This window comes from Cucumis melo, unplaced genomic scaffold (assembly GCF_025177605.1).
Source record: "Cucumis melo cultivar AY unplaced genomic scaffold, USDA_Cmelo_AY_1.0 utg000786l, whole genome shotgun sequence".
Taxonomy (NCBI): Eukaryota; Viridiplantae; Streptophyta; class Magnoliopsida; order Cucurbitales; family Cucurbitaceae; genus Cucumis; species Cucumis melo.
In genome coordinates, this window is record NW_026124206.1 from 20,001 (window position 1) to 28,948 (window position 8,948).

The 8,948-nt window shown below is 33.1% G+C and overlaps 3 non-coding genes across 3 annotated transcripts; 1 reads left to right on the plus strand and 2 right to left on the minus strand.

Moving 5' to 3' along the window:
* Nucleotides 1–2,808: 2,808 nt before the first annotated feature.
* On the minus strand, nucleotides 2,809–2,881 carry TRNAF-GAA (transfer RNA phenylalanine (anticodon GAA)). Its single transcript has one exon. It is a non-coding gene; the product is annotated as a tRNA-Phe (tRNA).
* A 1,603-nt stretch (nucleotides 2,882–4,484) lies between these two features.
* TRNAT-UGU (transfer RNA threonine (anticodon UGU)) lies at nucleotides 4,485–4,557 on the plus strand. Its single transcript has one exon. It is a non-coding gene; the product is annotated as a tRNA-Thr (tRNA).
* A 1,260-nt stretch (nucleotides 4,558–5,817) lies between these two features.
* Nucleotides 5,818–5,904, minus strand: TRNAS-GGA (transfer RNA serine (anticodon GGA)). Its single transcript has one exon. It is a non-coding gene; the product is annotated as a tRNA-Ser (tRNA).
* Between the last annotated feature and the right edge of the window lie 3,044 nt (nucleotides 5,905–8,948).

The window sequence follows — 8,948 nt, forward strand, 5'->3', positions numbered from 1 at the left end:
CATGACATGAAACCGGTTAAAAACTCCACCATAACCCAATGCAAATCGAATGCACTAGTAAATCACATGGATCTAGGAACGACTTACTGTATTTTATTTGTGGACAAGCTAGAGTTTGAGAAACGAAGATCTTTGGTAACTTTCATTGTAAACATTCTCAAATAGGCTTTTCTGTTGGTATACCTTATCTAGTAAAGCACAAAACTAAAGTAGTCGTCTTCTCTTTCCTTCTTCAATCACTAAAAGTTCCTAAATGGAAATTCCGACTATATGTATCCTCTCTATATAAATATATAATATTTAATATATATTTATTATGGATATAATAGATATTATATAAATAGGATTATAGTGGATGAATCTTCAAACGAGACATGTACCGATCGACTAATCCGGTATATTTTCCACATTGATAGGAGTACGTTTATGTTTCTGCTTTACGAATATGATATTTTCTGGGTATTTCTAATAATATCAAGTCTTATTCCTATTTTGGCATTTCTAATTTCTGGAGTTTTAGCCCCTCTTAGCAAAGAGCCAGAGAAACTTTCGAGTTATGAATCGGGAATAGAACCAATGGGCGATGCTTGGGTACAATTTAGAATCCGTTATTATATGTTTGCTCTAGTTTTTGTTGTTTTTGATGTTGAAACAGTTTTTCTTTATCCGTGGGCAATGAGTTTTGATGTATTAGGGGTATCCGTCTTTATAGAAGCTTTAATTTTCGTGCTTATCCTAATTGTCGGTTTAGTTTATGCATGGCGAAAAGGAGCATTGGAATGGTCTTAGTTTTTGAATATTCAGACAATTAAAAAAAACATTGAGACAGTTATGAATTCCATCGAGTTTCCCTTACTTGATCGAACAACCCAAACTTCAGTTATTTCAACTACATCAAATGATCTTTCAAATTGGTCAAGACTCTCCAGTTTATGGCCGCTTCTCTATGGTACCAGTTGTTGCTTCATTGAATTCGCTTCATTAATAGGTTCACGATTCGACTTTGATCGTTATGGACTGGTACCAAGATCTAGTCCTAGACAGGCAGACTTAATTTTAACAGCGGGTACGGTAACAATGAAAATGGCTCCTTCTTTAGTAAGATTATATGAGCAAATGCCTGAACCAAAATATGTTATTGCTATGGGAGCATGTACAATTACAGGAGGGATGTTCAGTACCGATTCTTATAGTACTGTTCGGGGAGTCGATAAGTTAATTCCTGTCGATGTGTATTTGCCGGGTTGTCCGCCTAAACCCGAGGCTGTTATAGATGCTATAACAAAACTTCGTAAGAAAATATCTCGAGAAATCTATGAAGATCGAATTAAGTCTCAAGAGGAAAATCGGTGTTTTACTACCAATCACAAATTTCATGTTGGCCCAAGTACTAATACTGGAAATTACGATCAAGGATTACTCTATCAACCATCATCTACTTCAGAGATCATCCCTCCTGAAACTTTTTTCAAATACAAAAGTGCAGTCTCTTCCTACGAATTAGTAAATTAGGCCGTATACTTTTTTTGTACAGAATAACAAAGCAAAGAACGAGTGAATCTTCATCAATTTTTCATTGTAAATGGGAAATACTTATACAAATAAAAATAAAAAAATGGGGGGGGGAGAAGATGCAGGGTAATTTGTCTTCTTGGCTAGTCAAACATGGACTGGTTCATAGATCTTTGGGTTTCGATTACCAAGGAATAGAGACTTTACAAATAAAGCCCGAGGAATGGCATTCCATTGCAGTCATTTTATATGTATATGGTTACAATTATCTACGTTCCCAATGTGCTTATGATGTAGCACCAGGCGGACTGTTAGCTAGTGTGTATCATCTTACGAGAATCGAGTATGGTATAGATCAACCGGAAGAGGTATGCATAAAAGTATTTGCCGCAAGGATAAATCCTAAAATTCCGTCTGTTTTCTGGGTTTGGAAAAGTGCGGATTTTCCAGAAAGGGAATCTTATGATATGTTGGGAATTTCTTATGATAATCATCCACGTCTAAAGCGTATCTTAATGCCTGAAAGTTGGGTAGGATGGCCCTTACGTAAGGATTATATTGCCCCCAATTTTTATGAAATACAAGATGCTCATTAAATAATACGAAACTAATCTTCACTTCGACAACTCAAGATATTCAAATACATTTTTACGTTCTCTTATAGATATAGCATAGTAATTGAAGTCTCATTCATCTTATTATTATTGATTAAAAAAAATACAATTAGAGATTTGGTGAGATTATCCAATTTGTAAGATACTTATTTTGGATGAGCCACAAGCTAATAGGATGAACTAAATGAGTTCTGCATTATGAACTATGTATCACGCATATGACTTATAGATGTGCTTTAAAAAGTCACATAGGGTGAAATGAAGAAATATAATATGAAAAGAGAATCGGATTCTATTTGTACTGTATCTGAGATGAATCTTGGCCATTCCCGCCTTTCAACTCCCCTAGACTAGACTTTTGGGTCTTATAAGGAACTAATTGAAACTTTCAAATATGTATAAAATAGGAATTGAACGCCAGGAGACAGAGTATGAACAAATAAAAAAGAAGAGGAAACAAAAGAAAATTCTTTTCTTTTACATATCTATATACATCCTTTACATATTTCTATAAATATCCTCTTTATCTTTACTTGTCTATTTTCGACATCTATAAATAGAGTAAAAAATATATATAGTTTAGTTAAAGGGTAGATTTCCAGACATCATCATGTATCAGTATTTTTCATGATCTATATTATTAATGAATCCGTAGAATAGATACTCATACAAATTCATGATGTGCCAAGAACCAGATTTGAACTGGTGACACGAGGATTTTCAGTCCTCTGCTCTACCAACTGAGCTATCCCGGCCATTTCCGACACATTATCCTTATTTTAATAGATGACTTTGGTCTATGTCAATTGTAAATAAGAAAAAAGGTATTCCAAAGTCTTCTTTTTGAAGATATACGAAATTTCAGGGCTTGGATAAGCCTTTCGAAGTTTCAGTACAGTAGACAGTTAATCATTCAAATTTCACAGATTACTTGCGCAAGGATGTTCGTTTGTACGTCTATCATATAGAATATATACCACAAGCCTTGTGATAAGAAATCAAATTTCCGCTCAAATACGCTTGTGAAAGAGTCGAATGAATGAGAAACATAACAAAGTCTGAATTGCTAATGAACGGATAAATAATTAAAGAGGCCAACGGGCCTTTTTAGGGTTTTGGGGATAGAGGGACTTGAACCCTCACGATTTTAAAAGTCGACGGATTTTCCTCTTACTATAAATTTCATTTTTGTCGTTATTGACATGTAGAATGGGACTCTATCTTTATTCTATTCGATCTGATTAATCAATTCTTCAAAAGATCTATCAGACTATGATGGAGTAAATGATTTGATCAATGAATATTCGATTATTTTTTCAACTTGTAGATCTTGGAATCGATTCATAACAATTCGTTCATTTTTATATATAATTTTATATATATATATAAATATAAATATAAAAAATTATAGAAATATAAAAAATAGAGATTCGAGTTGTCATTAATCAATATAGTATTTCAGTACGTAATACGTTTATCTTTCATCGTTTCTGGAGTTTCGATGGAAGGATTCATTCCTTTACTAACGCAACGTCGTCAACTCCATTTGTTAGAACAGCTTCCATTGAGTCTCTGCACCTACCCTTTTTTTTCGGAAAAAAGGATTTGGCTCAGGATTGCCCATTTTTAATTCCAGGGTTTCTCTGAATTTGAAAGTTATCACTTAGTAGGTTTCCATACCAAGGCTCAATCTAATTAAGTCCGTAGCGTCTACCGATTTCGCCATATCCCCCTCTTTTAAGATTAGTATCGCATTATGATGTCCTTCCCCGTTTTCTTTCATTTGTATTATACTGGAACCACTCAAGTCATTAGAATACCGATTCCTCTATTGAAAAGTGTTTCCTCCTATTGGATTTCTTGTCTATCTTCTTTCATCTCTCTCTTCTCTATCGGAGACCCATATTTGTTCCGATCCAAAATGATTCTATCATTTCTGTATCTGCAATTCAATATATATCAATATAGATAGATATATGAACATATATATTTGCCCCTCTTTCTATTATTTTTTTAGTAAAAAATTTAATACTTAAACGGTCGATTCCCTTGTTCGTCTTATCTTCCACCTTTCAGAATGAAAACATAGAAACGCTTCATTATCATCTCAATTGCATTAAATGCAATTAAGATTAACACATTAATTATTGATACACATCCATTTGATAAATAGATCAAAATTTTCTATCGCTATATTCTATTAATCGTTATATTAATTATTATGTTCTATAATAGAACAATTCCAATATTGAATATTTATTTGAAATGAAATTAGATTCTATATTCATATTAATTAGGAATAGCTAAGATCCCAGTAATTTAGTAAATTACTATGCATGTAACATTTCTGTTATGTGAGCCCGCTTAGCTCAGAGGTTAGAGCATCGCATTTGTAATGCGATGGTCATCGGTTCGATTCCGATAGCCGGCTTTTCTCTATTGATTTTATTTTTGACATAATTGATAAATCAAATAAATAAAGAAACGACTTCTTACCCTTTTTCAAAGGTCACCGATCTATGATGTCGTAGGAACTTACTTACCTTTATGACTAAAGGAGGGGTTCTATTTCTGTAGAACAAATCAAGAAAGGAACTCTTACTTTTTTATATCATTTACATATACAATAGGATCCGGATATTGATCCAAGTTATCTAATTATTCTTTGTTTTGTAGTACAATACTTTACTGGATTTCACTTCATTTATAATATTTATCATTTAGTTTTCATTTAAGTTTATGAAATTTAAATAAAATAAAATGTTTATGAAATTTAAATAAAATAAAATAAGGAGTCTTTATGTCGCGTTACAGAGGGCCTCGTTTCAAAAAAATACGCCGTCTGGGGGCTTTACCGGGACTAACTAGTAAAAGGCCCAAAACCGGAAACGATCTTAAAAACCAATCGCGTTCCGGTAAAAAATCTCAATATCGTATTCGTTTAGAAGAAAAACAAAAATTGCGTTTTCATTATGGTCTTACAGAACGACAATTACTTAAATACGTTCGTATCGCCGGAAAAGCCAAAGGATCAACGGGTCAAGTTTTACTACAATTACTTGAAATGCGTTTGGATAACATCCTTTTTCGATTGGGTATGGCTTCGACTATTCCTCAAGCCCGACAATTAGTTAATCATAGACATATTTTAGTTAATGGTTCTATAGTGGATATACCAAGTTATCGGTGCAAACCCCGAGATATTATTACAGCAAAAGATGAAAAAAAATCGAGAACACTGATTCAAAATTATCTTGATTCATCCCCCCCTCAGGAATTGCCAAAACATTTGACTCTTCAGCCATTGCAATATAAAGGATTAGTCAATCAAATAATAGATAGTAAATGGGTCAGTTTAAAAATAAATGAATTGCTCGTTGTAGAATATTATTCTCGTCAGACTTAAACCTAACTAAAAAACAAGGGTTCGGACAATTTCGTCCTCCCCTTCGCCGAAGTCTAAGTAAAGAGACCGAAGGAAAGTAAGGTTTTGATCCGGAAATTTTTCTATCATTCATCTATCATTGATCGGTAGGGGGATTTTCATCTCTTGTGCATTCTTTCCAGTCTTTTCGTTTCCGTACCACAAAAATTCGAAATAAAGAATCCATAAAGGTCTAACCGTTGGAATAATAGTATCGATTGTTATTTGATTTGATACATTGTGGTCAGTAACATTGTTGAATTAGTACGGAAAGAGAGGGATTCGAACCCTCGGTAAACAAAAGCCTACATAGCAGTTCCAATGCTACGCCTTCAACCACTCGGCCATCTCTCCTACAGAATGATTATGGCCCAGAAACCGAGTTAATAGTGAGTCATTAATATTCAATTTTTTTTTTGATAGGCACGTCCAACCAATTCTAACTATACAAATAATTTTTTTTTAACTATGTTTAATGGATACTTTTAGCTCATGATTCTATTTAGTTTTTTAAACTATGATTCCTTTTTTCTAAAAATTCGACTTTTACAGTTTTCGATTTTTCACCAACAACTGTTTATCCCATACATATATCTAGTCACAAGTTATGAATCATAGAATGATTATTCGATTCTTTTTGCTCTTTTTTGTATCATAATTCAATCAAAAAACTTCTAGAATTACCCCAGTCAGATAAATAAAATTCTTTTTTTCTTCAACTTCGCTGAAATCAGAATAGTTCTCTTCATTCTGATCCTACTACATTTGGATGAAATTTAACCGGATTGAAATATTTCTTCTCTTTTATTGATTCCTGTGAAATCAAAAAGAAACAATTTTAATATCGAGTGGGATTTTTTAATGAATCCGTTTTTATGTTATTTCGTACTATGCAATTCCTTTGTTTGTGGGATCATTTTCTCACGAGAGGTAATTAAAAGAAATTATAGAATGGGGTTGTTACCGATGCCTAGATCTGGTGGGATAAATGGAAATTTTATCGATAAGACCTTTTCAATTGTAGCCAATATCTTATTACGAATAATTCCGACAACTTCCGGGGAAAAAGAGGCATTCACCTATTACAGAGATGGTGCGATTTGATTTTTTTTTTTTTCAATTTTCTTTACCGCTCTCCGTCTTAGTAGAAAGACACAGTATTCGGGATAGAAAGAAAACAATAATTGAAATAAATCTACGCTTCTTGGAGGTGCAATTTGAAAATCAAAAAATTCCTTCTGTCGTGTATCCCCGATTAATGTAACCTTAGATGCTAGAATTGTCGATTCTAGTATTAAGCGAAAGGTGTAACCTATGGATTAAGTCAACCCTACTCCACTAGTAAAAATATTCACTAGTAAAAATAGGTAGCAGAGGGGAAGAAGCACTACACCTAGGAATCAACAACACGAAAACTTTGTTATAAATTATACCTTTTCCTTATCGGGATCGGAACTTAGAAAAATGGTTGGGACAACAAACATCCATCTCGTTTGTATTTTGGATACCTGTATAACCATCGAAGACTGTTGAAGTGACTAATTCCTGGAAATTTAGAGGCGTTGAGGACAAAGAAATTGTTAGAGTTACCATTTTTATTTTTATCTAGTAAACCATGCTTGATGTTAAGAAAAGATCTTTTACAGGAAGGTTGGCTAGAGATTTTTTGTAAAAACGCTAGTCCCATGAGTTCATAATGAGAGTATTTCAATGTTTTTTGATTTCATGTATTATTCTCATCTCATTATGCGCATCAGATAAAGGGGGAGCCGTATGAGATGAAAATCTCACGTACGGTTCTGGAACGGAGATTCTTTCAATGGAATAACGAACGACCGTAACGGATGTCGGCTCAATCCGAAGGAAATTATGCGGAAGCTCTACAGAATTATTATGAAGCTATGCGACTAGAAATCGATCCCTATGATCGAAGTTATATACTCTATAACATAGGTCTTATCCACACAAGGAACGGAGAACATACAAAAGCTTTGGAATATTATTTTCGGGCACTAGAACGAAACCCGTTCTTACCACAAGCTTTTAATAATATGGCTGTGATCTGTCATTACGTGCGACTATCTCCACTATAGAAAGAAAAAAAAGAGAAAATTCGCTAATAAATACTAAAAAAAATAGGCTTTCTACATATGTATTGTCCAAACTAACGATTTGTATCAGCTGTAGCAAAGAAAGAAACTTCATAGAAGCAGAAATATGAAGAAATAGGTATGCCTAGATACTTTATTCTATGGATAAAGGATCTAATTGATAGAAGAAGCACCGTAAAGATCAATTAGTCAGGTTTTTGGCCGATACAATAAAAACTGCTTACTTATATCATGATATAAGATCAAAATGAAGGAATCCACTTATGTAATAGGGTGGATCCCCTACAATATTGAGCAGCGGTGTAGCATCAGATCCCAAAGACAGTAAGTCTTTTCTTTCTTATGAAGGAAAGTCTTTTTCAAGGATTCTATATAAATTTCTAGATGAAACCGAGATAGTTATCTTTCAGAAAATTGTAACGATAGTGGGTGGAATGCCTATGCTTTATTCTTCTGAAGGTGGGAGAAAAGATAAAACTTATTTAATTATTCAGCAAAATTGAAGTTTGAAACTTATATAATTAACCGCTTTTGCTTAACTCGAGAAAAAAAAATGGGCTAGATCTATGAAAAATTTCATTCAATTAGATTAGATATGATAAATTTTTTTAAATATGGGACAGCAAAAGAATTGACTGTTGAGCCGTATGAGGTAGGAAACTCTCAAGTACGGTTCTAAGGGAAGGAATTTACCTGCCTATTCCGACCGGGGAGAACAGGCCATTCGACAGGGAGATTCTGAAATTGCGGAGGCTTGGTTCAATCAAGCCGCTGAGTATTGGAAACAAGCTATAGCGCTTACTCCCGGTAATTATATTGAAGCCCAAAATTGGTTGAAGATCACAAGGCGTTTCAAATAAGAAAACTCTATTTTTTTTTTTTTTCTTTATTTTTTTTTATTTCTTTATTTTAAATATTAACTGCTATGCTATTATTAAACTTTTCTTTTGATAAATATTTTCAAATATAAATGAATTTTTTATATTTTGTATAAATATATAGCTATTATATTTAGCTAGTATTAGTTAGAAATTTGGATATTTTTATATTTGTTATAATTCTTTGTTGTCCGCATCAGGCAAATCAAAGGGATAATTTCTCAGTGAAGAACCAATCAAGGAATTTCATTATATCCCTTCTAATCTAAGATCCTTCAATTTTTTTTGGTATTTTGTAGGGGTAAACGATACAGAGATACATTAGAATTAGAGAATGTATTTTATATAAAAAAAGATGTTCTATGTAAGACATAAAGTAGTTCCATTTAGGAACTTCTAATGGAGATAT